The sequence below is a fragment of the Mustela putorius genome, unplaced genomic scaffold (genome assembly GCF_011764305.1).
Source record: "Mustela putorius furo isolate JIRA1106 unplaced genomic scaffold, ASM1176430v1.1 tig00000831_pilon_pilon_pilon, whole genome shotgun sequence".
NCBI classification, from domain to species: domain Eukaryota; kingdom Metazoa; phylum Chordata; class Mammalia; order Carnivora; family Mustelidae; genus Mustela; species Mustela putorius.
In genome coordinates, this window is record NW_025421490.1 from 5,448,155 (window position 1) to 5,460,380 (window position 12,226).

General features: G+C 37.5%; 1 long non-coding RNA gene across 1 annotated transcript; it reads right to left on the minus strand.

Moving 5' to 3' along the window:
* Window positions 1-206: 206 nt before the first annotated feature.
* Window positions 207-11,931, minus strand: LOC123393374. The gene is made up of 3 exons (XR_006608143.1): window positions 11,840-11,931; window positions 8,682-8,829; window positions 207-835 (listed from the first exon to the last, which is right to left on the minus strand). It is a non-coding gene; the product is annotated as an uncharacterized LOC123393374 (long non-coding RNA).
* Window positions 11,932-12,226: the final 295 nt, after the last annotated feature.

Here is a 12,226-nt window from a genome sequence, read left to right on the forward strand (position 1 = left end):
CTCAGCTTGCTACTTCTCCGCCATCTTGACTCCTCCCGAAATCATGGGTCATGAAGCTTGAATTTCTCTTTTCTGGGTCTTTTAAAACAATGGCATCATTTGCTGATCTCTGACTGAAGCCTCAGTATAAACATACAACTCTGGTTGGAGAGACATTTTAAACTTCATCATATTTTATTTATTTTAATTTGAAATAATTTATACATGCAGAAAATTCTCAGAAGATGAAATGTCGACACCCCAGATCCCCAGCATCCCGACATGATAACATCTGGCCACGTTTGCAGTATTTATTTTATATTTTACATCTCTTCCTTTTGTATGATACTCAGAATAAAATTTCTGCCCAAGCTGTAAATTCACTAAATCATCGTGATTTTTTGAGTTTGATTTTTAACGTAGGCAAAATTTAGAGTGAAATGTACCATCAATGAGTGCAATTCCAATGGCTTCTGACAGACATAGACACCTGTAACAACACCCCAACAGAAATGTACATTTTCCTCACCCTATAAAGTTCGTTTGTGCCCTGTTGCAGTCAATCATCCTTCAAAAAGCAAATCCTATTCTATCACAATAGATTATGTTTGCGTGTTCTTAGATGTCATTTAAATGAACTCATATGGTGTGCAGTGATTTGTGTCTGACAACATAATGGGTTTAAGATTTATCCATGTTGCTGGGTGTTAGTAGTGGTCTTTATGTTGCTTAGTGAATTCAGTTTGTGTGACTATGACACGACTTTACCCATTTTCCTGCTGGTGGACTGTAGAACTGTTTCCAGCTTGGGATTGTTATGAATAAAGTTGCGATGAACATTCTTGTGCAAGTCTTCCTATGGAGAGATATTTTTAAATTTTTTTTTTATTTAAGTGTAATTGGCACACAATGTTACATTAGTTTCAGGTGTATACCTTAGTGATTTGGCACGTGTGTATGTTATGCTGTGTTCACACAAGGGGAACCACCATCTGTCCTGTTACATCACTGTGATAATATCATTGACCGAGTTCCTCATGCTGTGCCTTTTATTCCTGTGACTTACTCATCCCATAACTGGAAGACTGCATCGCCCAGTCCCGTTCGCCCATTTTGCCCAACCCTCTGGTCCCCTTCTCTCTGGCAACCATTCGTTTGTTCTCTGTATTGAAAGGTCTGATTGTGGTACTTTGCTTGTTGATGTGTTTTGTTTGGTATTAGATTTCACTTATGAATGGAATTGTATAGTATTGGTCCTTCTTGGTCTGACTTATTTCACTTAGCATAACCCTCCAGGTTCATCCGTGTCGTCTCAAATGGCATGCTCTCACCCTTTTTAATGGCTGTCTTCAATAATATTCCTGTGTGTGTGTGTGTGTGTGTGTGTATGTGTTACATTTTCCTTATCCATTCATGTACTGATGGACACTTAGGTTGCTTCCATTTCTTTGCTAAACAATGCTGCACTAAACATAGGGGTGTGTGTATCTTTTCAAATGTGTTTTTATTTTCTTTGGGTAAATATTCAGTAGTGGAATTATTGGATCATATGCTATTTCTACTTTTAGTTGAGAAACTTCTATACTGTTTTGCACAGGGGCTGCACAAATTTACATTCCCATCAACAATGCAGGAGGATTCATTTTTCTCCACATCCTCACCCACATTTGTTATTGCTTGTCACTTTGATTTTAGCCATTCCAACTGGTGGAAGGCGATAGCTCGCTATGGTTTTGATTTGCACTCCCCAATGATGAGTGATGGTGAGCATCTTTTCATGCGTTTATTGGCCATCTGGATGTCTTCTTTGGAGAAATGTCTATTCAGGTCCTCCTGCCCATTTTTAAATCAGATTGCTTGGGTTTTTTGGTGTTGAGTTGTATAAGCTCTTCATATGTTTTGGGTATTAACTCCTTATCAGATACACCATTTGCAAATATCTTCTCCCATTTCTAAGGTGCCCTTTTTTGTTGTTGATGCTGCTTCCTTCATGTGCAAAAGCTTTTTTATTTTGGTGTAGTCCCAGTAGTTTATTTTTGCTTTTGTTTTGCTTTCCTGAAAAGACATTTAAAAAATGTTGCTAAGGTCAACATCATAGAAATAACTGGGACGCTTGGATGGCTCAGTCAGTTAAGCCTCTGACTCCTGATTTTGGCTCAGGTCATAATCTCAGGATTCTGGAATCGAGCCCCGTGTCAGGCTCCACAATCAGCAGGGAGTCTGCTTCCCTGCCTCTCTCCTTCTCCTTTTGCTCTTCCCCCTTCTCACGTACTCTCTTTCTCTCTCAAATAAATAAGTATTTTTTTTTTTTTTTAAAGAAATTACTGCTGGGGCGCCTGGGTGGCTTAGTGGGTTAAGCCTCTGCCTTAGGGCTCAGGTCATGATCTCAGGGTCCTGGAATCAAGCCCCACATTGGGCTCTCTGCTCAGTGGGGAGCCTGCTTCCGTCTTCTCTCTGCCTGCTGCTTTGCCTACTTGTGATCTCTCTCTGTCAAATATATAAATAAAATCTTTTAAAAAAAATTACTGCTTACGTTTTCTTCTAAAAGTTTTATGGTTTCAATCTCACATTGGTTCCTTAGTCCATTTTGAGCTTATTTTTCTGTACAGTGTTCGAAGATGGTCCAGATTCAGGGCGCCTGTGTGGCTCAGTGGGTTAAGCATCTGCCTTCAGCTCAGGTCATGATCTCAGAGTCCAGGGACTGGGCCCTTTGTCAGCCTTCCTGCTCAGTGGGGAGCCTGCTGCTTCTCCCTTTCCCTCTGCAGCTCTCTCTGCTTGTGCTCACTCTCTGTCTCTGTCAAATAAATAACTAAAATCTTAAAAAAAAAAAAAAAAGGTGGTCCCGTTTCATTTCTACATGTAGCTATCCAGTTTCCCCAGCACCATTTATTAAAAAGACTTGTTTTTTTCTCACTGTATAGTCTTACCTCTTTTATCATAGATTAATTGACCATAAAAGTGAGGGTTTACTTACAGGGTCTCCATTCTGTCCTTTTAATCTGTGTCTGTTTTGGGACCAACACCCTACTGTTTTGATGACTACTGCTCAGTAGTATATCTTTTTTTTTTTTTTTTTTTTTAAGATTTTAGTTATTTATTTGACAGACAGAGATCACAAGCAGGCAGAGAGAGAGAGGGGGAAGCAGGTTCCCTGCCGAGCAGAGAGCCTGATGCGGGGCTCCATCCCAGGACCCTGGGATCATGACCTGAGCTGAAGGCAGAGGTTTTAACCCACTGAGCCACCCAGGCGCCCCTCGGTAGTATATCTTAAAACTTAACTCCACCTTGTTCTTCTCAGGATTGCTTGGTCTATCTCGGGACTTCTGTGGCTCCATATCCACTTGAGTATTATTTGTTCTAGCTTTGTAGAAACTGCTGTTGGTGTTTTGATAGAGACTGCATTGAAGTTGTAGACTGCTTTGGGTAGTGTGAACATTTTAACAAGACTAACTCTTTTAATTTATGAGCATGGGTATCTTTCCATTTGTTTGTCATTTTCAATTTCTTTTATCAGTGTTTTGTGGTTTTGAAATATAGGTCTTTCACCTCTTCGGTTAAAATGATTCCTAGGTATTTCATTCTTTTTGGTGCAATTGTAAATAGTATTGTTTTCTTAAATTCTCTTTCTGCTACTTCATAATTAGTGTATAGAAACACTACAAATTTCTGGGTATTGGTTTTGTATCCTGACACTTTACTGAGTGTGTTTTTTACTTCTAGTGGTTTTTCAGTGGAGTCTCTCAGGTTCTCTATGTATAGTATCATCTCATCTACAAATAGTGACAGTTTAACTTCTTTACCAATACAGATGCCTCTTTCTTTTTCTTGTCTGGTTGCTATGACTCAGACTTCCGGGACTATGTTGAATAAAAGCGGTGAGAGTGGATGTTCTTGTCTTGTTCCTGACGTCAGAGGGAACCCTTTAGTTTTTTACCACAGAGTTAGGATATTAGCTGTGGGTTTGTCATATATGGCCTTTCTTATGGTGAGGTATGTTCCCTGTTTTTATCATGAATAGGTTTTGAATCTTGTCAACTGCTTTTTCTGCACTGCTGATATTAACATATTATTTTTATCCTGTTTTGTTGGTGTGGTTCATGAACTTGATTGACTTGCAAATATTGAACTATCCTCACATCCTCAGAATAAATCCCATCTGATTGAGGTGAATGATCCTTTTAATGTATTCTTGTAAGAAGTTTCCTAATATTTTTGTTGATGGTTTTTTCATCTATATTCACCAGGGATGTTGGCCTGTAGTTTCATTTTTTTGCAGTGTCTTTCTCTGCAGTGTCTGGTTTTGGTGTTCAGGGTCATACTGCCCTTGTTGAATGTGTTTGGAAGCTTTCCGTCCTCTTCTATTTTTTTGGAATAGTTTGAGGAAAATAGGTCTTAACTCTTCTTTAAATTCTGGGAGAATTCACCCGTGAATCCACTGGGTCCTGGGCTTTTAATTTTTTGGTAGTTTTTTGATTACTGATTCCATTTTGTTACTGGTAATTGGTCTGTTCAGATTTTCTCTTTCTTCCTTGTTCAGTTTTTTAAAGATTGTATGTTTCTAGGAATTTATCCATTTCTTCTAGGATGTCCAGTTTGTTGGCCTCTAATTTTGCATAATATTCTCTTATAATCCTTTGTACTTCTGTGGTGTCAGCTGTTACTTCTCTTCTTTCATTTCTTATTTTATCTATTTGACTTCTTTCTCTTTTTTTCTTGATGAGTCTGGCTAAGGGCTTTTCAATTTTGTTTATTTTTTCAAATTACTAGGTCTTGGTTTCATCGATTCCCTCCCCCTTTTTTTTCTTTTCCTTTCTTTTTCTTGGTGTCTGTGTCATTTATTTCTGCTCTGATCTTTACTATTTCCTTTCTTCTACTCACCTTGGGGTTTTGTTCTTCTTTTTATGGTTCTTTAGGTATAAGGTTAGATGGGGTTTATTTGGGCGGTTTCTTGTTTCTTGAGATAGGCTTGTACTGCTATGCACTTTCCTCTTAAAACAACTTTCACTGTGTCCCAAAGACTTTGGACCATTGTGTTTTCATTTTCTTTCGCCTCCATGTATTTTTTTTAATTTCTTCTCTTATTGCTTTGTTGACCCATTAGTTGTTAAGTATCATTTTGTTTAGTCATCATGTGTTTCTTTTTTCCAGGTTTTTCTTGTGATTCATTTCTCGTTGCATACTGTTGTCATAAGAAAGATGAATGGTATGATTCCCATCTTCTTACATGTGTTGAGGATTATTTTATGGTCTAATATAGATATATTCTGGAGACGGTTCCATATGCACTTGAAAAGATTTTGTATTCCATTGCTCTGGATGGAATGTTCTGTATATATCTTATGTTCCTCAGACCCAATGTGTCATTCAAAGACACTGTTTCCTTTCTGACGTTCTCTCTGGATGATCTATCCACTGATGTAAGGGATATGTTGAAGTCCCCTACTATTATTGTATTACCATCAATTTCTCTCTTTGTGTCTATTAATATTTGCCTTATGTATTTAAATGCCCCAATGTTGGTATTTAGATATGTACAACTGTTAAATCTTCTTGTTGGATTGATCCCTTTACCATTATGTAATGCCTTCCTTTGTCTCTTGTTGCAGACTTTGTTTTAAAGTTTATTGTGTCTGATATAAACTTTGCTACCCTAGCTTTTTTTTTCACTGACATTTGCATAGTGAATATTTTTCCATTCCTTTACTTTCAGTCTGTATGTGTTTTTAGGTCCTCTGTTGTAGGCAGCAGATAGATGAGTCCTTTTTTTTTAAATGCATTCTGTCACTCCATGTTATTTGACTGGAGCATTGAGGCCATTTAATGTAATGTAATTATTGATAAGTATGTACTTATTAACCATTAAAAAATTTTTTTCTAGGGGTGCGTGGGTGGCTCAGTGGGCTAAAGCCTCTGCCTTTGGCTCAGGTCATGATCTCAGGGTCCTGGGATCGAGCCCTGCATCGGGCTCTCTGCTCAGCGGGGAGCCTGCTTCCTCCTCTCTCTCTGCCTGCCTCTCTGCCTACTTGTGATCTCTGTCTGTCAAATAAATAAATAAAATCTTAAAAATAAACTTTTTTTTCTAGTTATTTTTGTAGTTCTTCTTTATTCCTTTCTTCCCTTTTCTTGCTCTTTTTTTTTTTGTAATTGATGAGTTTCTATAGTGTTACGTTTGACTTTCTTTCTCCTATATTTTGTGTATTTGTCATAGGTTTTGGGTTTGTGGTTACCATGATGTTCATATAGCATCCTAAATAAAGAGAAGTCTATATTAATTTCATGATCATTTATGTTCAAAGACATTAGAAAAAGAGAAAGAAGGCTTCTTTCTTTTTCTTTTTCCCATCTTTTCCCTTTTTGCGCCCTTCTCCAGATTTTCTGTATGTCATATTTAACATCTTTTTATTCATAATATCCTTATGTCTAATTATGGCCATTGCTTTTCTGCTTAAAGAAGTTCCTTTAACATTTCTTGTAAGGCAGGTTTAGTGGTGATAAACTCCTTTATCTTTTGTTTGCTTGGGAAACTCTTTACCTCTTCTTTAAATCCAAATGATAATCTTGCCAGGTAGAATATTCTTGCTTATAGGTTTTTTCCTTTCAGCACTTTAAATGTATCAGCCCCGTCCTCCTAGCTTACAAAATTTTGTTGACTGGCTAGAGTTATGGATGTATATGCTCATTACTCTTCTAAACCACAGATGTTCTCGTTTAATACAGAAAAGAAAATAATACTAATAATAGAAAAAAATGGAAGAAAAGAAGAAAAAAGTAAGAAAGAGAAAAAAGAGAAAGAAAAAAGGAGAAGGAAAAAAGGAGAGAAACGGGGAAAAAAGAACAAAACCGAAAAGAACAAAATAAAACAAGACAAGACAAATTAAGAAAATTTTTAAAAATCAAGTTAAAAAATTTTAAGCCTTTTAAATTAAATTTAAAAAGGGGAGGCTGGTGTAGACTTGCAAACCCTGGGCTTGCTGAGGTTACAAGCTCACTGTGAAGACCAGACCCACCTGTTGTGGTATCCAGATCCTGCCCTGGTCTAGGCTTTGAAGGTGGGGTGGGGGCATTAACTGTGTAGTTCCCCAGCCAATCTGATCTGAAGAGCTTTCCTGCAGGTCCTCTGCTGCTTGGCAGAGTTCTGGTGCTGTCTCTCTTTTATATGCTAGTTGCTCTCATAAACTGCGACTTTTTTTTTTTTTTTTTTTTGGTTCCCAAGGACAGAGGAATCCTTTCCTGGTCCCTGAGTACTGTCCCTCCCGACCGAAGTTCACAGTGTCAGAGATGAGGGTTCCCTTTGTCACTGTGTCTCCATCTCTCTTACTGTTCTGTCTTTGGGTGTTCAGAAGCTGTTCAGTCAGCCCTCCATTCTTCTTCTGGAGGAACTGTTCTGTTAATAGGTATCATTTGGGGTGTTGTGTAGAGGAGATGAATTCAAAGTCTTCCTACCTTACCGTTCTGGAACAGAGCTGTGGATACATGTTTTTGTGGGGTTTCTCATTTTTTCATTGTTTGGGTTTGTTTGTTTGTTGTTGGTTTTAGTTAAATACCTAAAATGGAATTGCTGAGTCATAGGGAGGTAGACTTTTTTTTTTTTTTTAAGATTTTATTTATTTATTTGACAGAGATCACAAGCAGGCAGAGAGACTTTTAACTTTATAAGACACTGACAGATGCTTGGTGGCCCCTCATTGTGGTTTTAATTTGCATTTCACTAAAGACTAAGATTGAGCATTTTAAAAAATGCTTATTTTCCATCTGTATTATCTTCTTTGGTGATGTGAATGTTTAAACTTTGACCATGTAAGAAAATCAGGTTGTGGTTTTCTTATTGAAACCCATATTGAATTTGGAATATTTGAATTTGCATTCTTACTGATTTTTATGTTCTGGACACTAGTCTTTTACCAGAGAAATGATTTGCAAGTGCTTTCTCCCAGGTTGTAGCCAGTCTTTTTAACCTCTTCATTTGTTTCTTGTAAATGAAGAAGTTTCTAATTCTGATTAAGTCTAACGTATCAGTTGGTGCTTTGGTGGGTCTTGCTTTTAGTGTCTTAAGAAATCTTTGCTTAAAAAAAAAAAGATAAGAAACTTTTGCCTATTCAAGGTCACAAAGATGTTCTTCCTGTTTTCTTCTATAAGTTTTAGAGCATTTGGTTTAATATTTAAGTCTATGATCCACTGTGATTAATTCTGTACATGTGTGAGGTAACGGTTGAAGTTCATTTTTTTTTTCCATATGGATATCCAATTGCAAAAGCAGCATTTATTGAGCATCTGTTTATATTTTAGGTATTTCTCTTTGTATTATTTTTAAATAATAATAATCTCTGCTGAGCAGAGAGCCTGATGTGGGGCTCGATCCCATGATCCTGAGACCATGACCTGAGCTAAAGACACAGGCTTAACCCACTGAACCGCCCAGGCACCCCTCTCTTTGTATTTTTTTAATTTTTGCCCTAGTGTTCATATTAGACATTCTTAAGTTATCACAGTCCACTTAAATTAATATCATACCACTTCATGTAAAATATGAGAATCTTGCAATGGTATAATTCCATATACCTGATTCCACTCCTTATGAATTGCCACATATTTTACTTCTATATATATTATAAAATTTACAACCCAGTGTTGTTATAAAGAGTCGATTTTCTTTTAAAGAATTTTTTTGAATTTCAAAAGGCAGTTTTTTTTTTTTAACTTACCACATATTTACTCTGTCTGGTAGTATTGATTTCTCTCTGTACAGCTAAGTTTCCATCTGTTATCATTTCCCTTTAGTCTGAAGAACTTCCTTTAGCATTTCTTGGAGTGAGGATCTGCTGGCTATGAATTCTCTCAGCTTTCTTTTTTCTAGCAATTTTTTTAAAAAAAATTTTATTTATTTATTTGACAGACAGAGATCACAAGCAGGCAGGGAGGCAGGCAGAGAGAGGGGGAAACAGGCTTCCTGCGGAGCAGAGAGCCCAATGTGGGACTCGATCCCAGGACCCTGACATCATGACCTGAACTGAAGGCAGAAGCTTAACCCATTGAGCCACTCAGGTGCCCCTCTAGCAATTTTTTAAAACCTTGTTTATGAAAGGCTGTTTTCACTGGCTGTAGAATTCTAGGTTACCACTTTTCCCTCTGTGTTTTATAGATTTCATTCCATTGTTTTCTGACTTTCATTGTTTTCTAGGAGTAGTAGTCATACATAATTCTTATCTCTGTTCCCTGATAGCCAATGTTTCTTTCTTTCCCCTCTGACTGCTTTACAGTTTTATCTTTGATTTTTATTTCTTTGACTATGATATACCTAGGTATGATTTTCTTGGTGATCAATGTCTTTATCAGTTTTCAAAAATTCTCAGCTACTATTGCTTTTTTTCCCCCCCTATTCTCTCCCCTCTCCTGTTAGATCTTCATTTACACTATGTTAGATGACTTTATATTGTCCCACAGGTCACTGAGGCTTTGCTTATTTTCATTTGTCTTCTTTCTCTGTTCATCAATTTGGAAAATTAGTCTTGAGCTTTCTTCAAGGTCATTGGCAGTTTTTTCTATTGTGTCCAATCTGCTGTTAAGCTTATCCCATGGATCTTTTATTTCAGATATTGCGTTCTTCAGCTTAGTATTTCCATTGGCTCTTTTTTATACTTTTTTTTTTCAAAGATTTTATTTGACTGAGATCACAAGAAGACAGAGAAGCAGGCAGAGAGAGAGGAGGAAGTGGGCTCCCCGCCGAGCAGAGAGCCTGATGCGGGGCTTGATCCCAGGACCCTGGGATCATGACCTGAGCCGAAGGCAGAGGCTTTAACCCACTGAGCCACCCAGGTGCCCCTTTTTTATACTTTTTATATCTTGACTGAGATTCCCCATCTCTTACTTCACATTTATCCATGTTTTATTTCACATCCTTAAGCATATTATAATGTGTTTTTTTTAATCTACTTCTGTTAGTCCTAACATCTAAGTCACTTCAGGATCTGTTCCCATTTCCCCCACTTGATTATAGATCATACCATCTACTTCCTTGAAAGTCTAGTAATCTTTGATCGCATGCTGGTTATTGTAGATGATACCCTCCTAGGGAGAATTAATTATGCTGTCTTCTTTTAAAGGGTTTTGAGCTTTGTTTTGGTAGCAGTTATGTAATTAATCAATCTTGATCTAGTCAGATGTTGTTTAAGTTTTCTTAGGGTGGCCTTTTACTATTTTTGTTCTGTGTCCTAGGGTATGGCCCTTCCTCTAGGATATAGATTTTACTCATAAGATAGGGGTTTGAGTTTCCTGATCTAATACCTTCTGTTTTCATTGAGGATTCTCCACTTGGACTGGGCCACAATCCCAGTGTCTTCAAGCTCTGTATGATCTCTGATATCTCTCTTCAGCCCTCAGCCTCCCACCAGCAGAATTCAGAGTCAAGACCAGTCCATGCACGTCTCAGGGGAAACTTCATGCAGATTTCTTGGGCCCCAGCTCTGTATAGCTCCCTCTTTTCTGGCTGTGCCTCTACCAATTCCAACTGCCTCTAAAACACTATTTGAACAATAGTGGTTATACTGGATAGCTCTTTCTTGTTTGACTTTAATGAGAATTTAATATTTCATTAATTGTTACTTTCTAATAAATACTCTATCTTATTTAGGAATTCCTTTCCATTTTAATTTTACTTAGAAATTATACTATGAATGCCTACGGAACTGCATCAGTTGCAAAAGTATAATCCTATATTTTCCCCTTACTTTATTAATGGAATAGGTTATATTGATAAAAGTCCTAATGCTCAGTCATTCATTGATTTCTGTAATAAGTTCTTATTTTACATGCTCTTAAGTATGCTTTTCAAATGTTCAGTCCCTTAGCATTCAACTTTTGAAGTAGAATAATATGTTTTAAAATTTAGAATGCTATTAGGCATGCCTGAGTGGCTCAGCTGTTAAGCATCTGGCTCTTGATCTCAGCTCAGGTCTTGATCTCAGGGTCATGGGTTCAAGACCCATGTTCAGCTCCACAAGGGGCATGGAGCCTACTATATATATTTATATATAAATATATATAATACTATGTATATATATATATATATACACACACACACATACAAAATATATAACATATATATATTCTTTTTAAAAAAGAAAAGAAAAGCATTTACTAAGTTTCATTCACTTTGGTTTACTTAAATGTACAAAGACAAGTTGATTATTAAGAGCAAAAAGTAGTTTGTACTACATTTCTGTACTTGTGCTTTTTTTTTTAGATTTTTTTTTTAAGATTTTATTTATTTATTTGACAGAGAGAGATCACAAGCAGGCAGAGAGGCAGGCAGAGAGAGAGAGAAGGAAGCAGGCTCCCTGCTGAGCAGAGAGCCCGATGCGGGGCTCGATCCCAGGACCCTGAGATCATGACCCGAGCCGAAGGCAGCGGCTTAACCCACTGAGCCACCCAGGCGCCCCTGTACTTGTGCTTTTAAGACGATTGCATACTTGTTTCAACTTTATTGAAACATAATTGATGACAGCTGCATGTTAGAGATTAAGCTGATACTGCGAAGTGACCAGCATTTAGAATCCTAAGCTCTGCTGCTGAGGAACCAAGTGTCCTTGTTTAAGTCATTGCTTTAGTTACATTCTTTGTGAAAGGGAGGCAAAATCCTATCTACCCCAAAAGGTTATGGTTACTGTACAATGTTAGTGGCTTTTTTTTTTCAGAATTGCTCCACTATATTTCTAACTCCTGACCCTTTATTTTTCCTTTTTTAAAAAAATTAAGATTGTACTTTTAGTAAAACTGTTTAAGGTTCACTGCAAAGTTGCGAAAAAGGTACAGAGAGTTCCCATATCGCCCCTGTCCTCACACATGCATAGGCCTTCCCCATTACCATCATCCCCCACTGGAGTGGTTCATTTGTTATAGCTGATGAGCCTTCATTAACATGCTATGACAACCCAAAGTCCATAGTTTACATTAGGGTTCCTTCTTGATGTGAAACATTCTGTGAATTTGGACAACTGTTTGATGACATGTATCCACCATTATGAGATCATACGGAGTTTACTGCTTTCTGCTCTATCTTTTCATGCCTTCCTCCCCCAAACCCCTGACAACCACTGGTCTTTTTACCATCTCCATCTTTTTGCCATGTCTGTCCTTTATTACCAGTGGTTCCTAAGGCCTACACAGCAGACATCAGACATTCCCTCTCTAGGAATGGGCTGTGGGAAGATTCTCTTTGACCCTGTTGTCACTGTTCACTATTGGATTCACT